The following is a 5,689-nucleotide window of genomic DNA, read 5'->3' on the forward strand; positions in this document are numbered from 1 at the left end:
CAATCGATTAAAAAATAAAGTAAAAAATAGTGTGTTTAATCAACTAAGCAGTTGTGTTTAATCTGATTAATCAAAGAAATAATGAACTGATTAACCAAGTCTACCGGCTCAAGTTAAATATTTCCATTTATACTTACAGTTTATCCATTTGGCAGACGTTTTTAATCACTTTGAACTAAAGTCTGTAGCTTTTTACATGCTTTTTACATTTTTACTGTGCTGTCTGTCAGAAAGTCACAGATAATGTCAATAAAGCCTGAGCCTGGAATATTTTCATACATCATACAACAGCTGAACACCAAACTCTGATGCAAACCTGCTATTCTGTACATAACTGAAAACGGCAGTAAATGCATGTGTGAGCGACTGATAGTTCGTTCCTTTTAGATTCCTCTGAGACGGACTCTTGATGGACGGTTGCCCATATTGTGTGTTTTTGGATTTTAGGCCGTACATAGAAGAGCCTCGGTGTGTCACTATTCCAAAAGGGGCGGAGCCTCTCGGCATCTCTATAGTGGGTGGGGAGAATGGCGGCATCTTTGTTTCCAAGGTAACGGGAGGCAGCATCGCTCAGCAGCACCGCCTGGAGTTTGGAGATCAGCTGCTGGAGGTGCGTCAGAAAACACAGAGAAATACAGAGCTGCTGCTTAAATCGAGCACGTGTGAATCTCTCTCTGTCTGTCTCTCTTTCTGCAGTTTAACGGCATTAATCTCAGGAACGCCACCGAGCAGCAGGCCAGACTCATCATTGGGCAGCAGTGTGACACCATCACCATACTGGCGCAGTACAACCCACACATGCACCAGCTGGGCAATCACTCCCGCTCGAGGTACACACACACCGTACACGTGACTCTGTCATGCTTTTGAAACGTGGTATGAGTGTCCTGACATGTTCATTTGTGCCAGCTCCCGGATGGAGTCGTCCTTAAGCTCTCACTCTACGCCCGACACGCACTCCAACATAGACACGCTCAGCGAACAGGACGAGGGCACCATGACCCCGGCCTCCAAACAGGCCACACCCACAGCCAGCCCTCACAGGTAACAAACACACTGGGTCTCGTTCACAAAGAATTACGTGGATTATTTTGTATTTGTATGCAACCGAATTCTGCGGGTCTTAAAAAGGTGTTAATTCACCCTTCAACAAATTAAGGCTTAAAAAGCTCTTTAAAGCAGAGCAGAAAGTCTTAAATTCATAAAGTCATGGCATTAAATGTTGAATGCACTGCAAAAAATGAAAATTTCCTCAGTACTTTTGTTTTGGTTTCTAATACAAATATCTAAACATCCTTAAATCAAGATACATTTACTTGAGCTGCAAAATGAAGATATGAAGTCTTGCTTTATGAGAAATTGAACAATTAAATGAGTTTATGCTTAAAAAAAGATTTGTTTGTGAAAATGCTTGCACACACGTCAATTATTTTTCTCTCACTGTCATAAGCGTTGCGTCCTGCTCTGATTGGTCTAACTGTGCGGTCTGCTCTGTGATTGGCCAGGGATCGGAGCGAGGGCAGGAAGCAGGCGGAGCCAAGGCTGGTGGTGCTGAGGAAGACTCAGGTGGATCTGGGGCTGAAGATCTGTGGAGGAAACCTGACGGGGGTTTTCGTGGAGGCTCTAGAAGAGGACAGTCCTGCTCGAGGAGCCGAAGGCCTGCAGCCTGGAGACCTGATCCTGGAGGTAATGGTCTGGATTAGAGGTCGACCGATAGTGGATTTTGCCGATACCGATAGCTAGGTTGGACCACACTGGCCGATACCGATTAATTAACCGATAGTTTCTCAGCCGCTCCAGCAATGGACGCAACCCGGAAAACTATCGGCTCGGATTTTTGTCGATAACCGATAGTTCCAGCAATCAACTATCGGTGCCGATTAATCGGCAAAACCGATACATCGGTCGACCTCTAGTCTGGATGGTGCAGAGAGGAGAAGAACCAGTCTCACGTTACCCTGTTTGACTGTGCTGGATGGTGTTGTGATGTCATTTCCTGTTTGCAGTGTAACTCCGTGAGTTTGAAGAAAAAGACTGCTGAGGAGGTGTATCTAGAGATGCTGAAACCCTCGGAGAACGTCACCCTCAGAGTCCAGCACCGACCCGAGCACTTCAGGAGGGTCAAAGAGGCACCTGCAGACGGTTTTTACATCAGGTAACAGACTGAAACCTGTCTGTTCATGAGTTTCAACTGGAATACAGAATCATCCTTCCTTAATTATTCTATTAATTATAAAGATTAATGTCATTTATTGCATTGATTCTGATTGGTCAGTTGCTGCATTTTGTGGTCTAATATTTGTGTGCAATGACACTAAACTGTACTATTGTTTTTTTCCTTTGTAGAAAGTTTATTTATTTGCATATTTATTCATTTGCTTCATATTCCTAATGAGCCTGTCTGGGCTAATTATGTGATAATGATCAGACTGTTTTTCCTGAGCGATATATTAACTCATTTTTCTGGACATTTTAATTGACCATTAAATTTCATAAAGAGCACAACTAGATTCATGGATCTCTTTAGTCTTGTGAGATATTCAATATTCAAGTTATATATATATATATTCAAGTAAATATTATTTTTATGTTGTATAATATATTTATTTTATTGTTTTGTTGGTGGACAAAAAAATTCTTCTTTCCTTGTTTGCTATTATTTATTTATTTGTTTGTTTGTTTAAATTTACCATATGTAATAATATAGTTAGTATTTAGTAAAAATTAGCAAAAAATTTATAGTTTTTTATTTATATTTTATATTTTCTAATATTTATATATTTTCTGTTTTAAGTTTAGTTAATTTTAGTCATTTTGTTGTGTTTTTGTTTATTTTATTTTTTTTAATGATTAAGTTTTTTAGTTTGTTTGAAAAATTTAAAATCTATATAAACGTTAATATATCCATTAATTAAATGTAATTCATTTAATTAAAAAAATTTTTTTTTATGGATTTAGTGTTAGTTTTCGTTAACAATAATAACCCTGCCACATATAAATCTTTACTGACCACAATAACTGTTTGGTTGAAACAGAGCAAATAGGTAAATTTTAAGAGATATTATTGATATGTTATTATGGCCCTGCTCTTCTGAGTGCGTGATGCTTTTCATATTCTTACTCTTGATCGGTTTGTCTTTCAGGGCGCTGTTTGACCATGTTGGTGATTTGGAGCAGGAGTTGAGTTTCAAGAAGGATGATATTCTCTACGTGGACGACACGATGCCGGGGGGGAATCTGGGCTACTGGTTGGCATGGCAACTGGACGAGAACGCACAGAAGCTGGTGCGCGGACACGTGCCCAGCAAGTGCATGTACGTCTGTCTATATGTGGCGTTCATGTAATCATCACTGCTTTTGTTTCATAAGTAAACATGAAAAGCGTGTTCCTTGTCAAGCTGTTTAAAATGTGATGCACATGATATAATAGCGACAAAACTATCAATTTTTCGATACATATCAATACTGAAATATCTGAAATGAAACATACATGTGTTTATAGCGCTCAATAATGCTCACACCACCCTTTTTTGGGTAAAAATAGGAAACATAATACTTCTCGCTATAGAAATGTGAAGTAAACACATGAAAATCCTTCAGTTTTTTCTCCAGTGTACAGGAGTTTTTTTTTTCTTAGTGAATTCATAAGAGGCTCATATTTCATATTAAAGGCATGCACTGATTTTGCATACCTCCTGACAAAAATTAAGAAATTGCTGTCACAGATTTTTTTCATAATAATATAATATTTTATAATAAAACCTTTTCTAATGAGTTATAGTTTTAGGCGTCCTCCGTAGTTTTCGAGATTTCGAGATTTTCTGTAAAATAATAATAATAAATATTCTAATTATATTTATACTTAAATGCTCTTTTTTTGTATGAAATGGTATTATTACCATAGTCATAACATTTTTTTATTTTGTTTAATATTTTTGCATACCTCCTGACAAAAATTAAGAAATGACTGTCATAGATTTTTATGATAATATAGTATTTATAACAAACCTTTTCTAATAATTTGTATGTTAACAAGTCTCTCTGTAGTTTTCCGTAAAATAAAATAAAATAATAATTATTATTGTTGTTATTATTAATTTATTTTTGTTAGTTTTTTGTAATATATATATATATATATATTTTGTGTGTAATAATAATGATCATAATTATAATTACTAATTGATATATTGATGTATGATATATATATATATATATATATATATATATGTTGTTTATTTATTTTTTCAATTCCCATGGAATCGAAAATGGTATTGACTATCAGTAGTTTTCAAGGTATCGTATCTAGGTTAGAAATTGCAGTATCGTGACAGCACTAATAGCATGCGTGTATCTTTTTTTTTATTATGCAAACAGATATACAATTTACCGATGACAAATCAAATACAAAATAACCCAGGTCAACAAAACATACATGACAGCCAACATGATTTGTGTGTGTGAGTGAGTGAGTGAGGGGTGGAAGTATATAAACAAAGGAACAGTACAACAAAAGTACAACAGACATAACAATAGTAGAAAACCGTAATAGTACTAGTAACGATGACATGCATGTATCTTAAGAGTATGTTGTTTGTGTGTGTGCAGGATAGATCAAGATTCCCAGCGGCAGTACAGCGTCACGGACGGTAAGGACGACAGCAGTTCCGGTAAAACGCTCTCAGCCGCAGCGCGCCGATCCTTCTTCCGCCGTAAACTCAAACACAAACGCAGCAGCTCCAAAGAAGGCCGTGACGCTCCGGCGGCAGACGCCGTCAGCACAGACTCCATGCCCTTCATGGACGGTGAGAAACGACACGCGTGTAGAGAGTAAACCGTCACGTTCGCCCTCAGCGTGCCTCATATCCTCTGTGTTTGTTCAGACTGTCTGAGCCCGGCGTATCAGCGCGTGCAGAAAGTGGAATCGACCAATCGCAGGCCGGTGCTGATACTGGGGCCCCTCGTCGAGCCAATCAAAGACATGCTGCTCAGAGAGGCTCCTGGGAAATACTGCCGCTGTTTACCTGGTGAGACCTACTGACATTTAATGGAGTTTAAAGCATTCAGAACAACTGTACGATGATGGGTTTTCAGTTTTGGCTTGTTACGACTGCAGGATAATAAAAAGATGATGTTGAATTATTTCTCACTCACTCTTCGTGTTGTTCAGAGGGGATGAAGGCGACCCAGCAGGCCATCGAGCGAGGCGTCAAAGACTGTCTCTTCATCGATTACAAGCGCCGTAGCGGCCACTTTGATGTGACGACGGTGGCGTCCATTAAAGAAATCACCGAGAAGGTGCGAGCCACGTCAGACTCTTGCTGTCCCAGACACTTGACTGAACTATTTTAAGTTTGACGAGAATACATTTACAGATATCCGAACCGAGGTCATGAATGTGTTACGTTTTGCTTAAAGACAACAAAAATCTAAAAATTTTAGAACCATTTGAAAATGAGCATGATGAGAATCACAAAACACCCACAATTAAAACAACAGGACACGTTAAGATGGAGAAATCTGGGTTGAAAGTGGCTTATTGTCATTTATATACATTTATTCATTTGTCAGACACTTTTTATGCAAAGCAACTAACAAATGAGGAAATTTAGCATAAAATTGTCATGAAAATAATGTATCAATGGCCAAAAATTGTAAAGTAAATAAATATTATTATAACTTTATTTACTAT

General features: G+C 38.0%; 1 pseudogene; it reads left to right on the top strand.

Annotated features, from left to right (window-relative positions):
- LOC107676410 (disks large homolog 5-like) overlaps positions 1–5,689 on the top strand; it is a 39,668-nt pseudogene that overhangs the window by 32,591 nt on the left and 1,388 nt on the right.

Source organism: Sinocyclocheilus anshuiensis, unplaced genomic scaffold, assembly GCF_001515605.1.
Source record: "Sinocyclocheilus anshuiensis isolate Anshui unplaced genomic scaffold, SAMN03320099.WGS_v1.1 scaffold2270, whole genome shotgun sequence".
Classification (NCBI taxonomy): Eukaryota; Metazoa; Chordata; class Actinopteri; order Cypriniformes; family Cyprinidae; genus Sinocyclocheilus; species Sinocyclocheilus anshuiensis.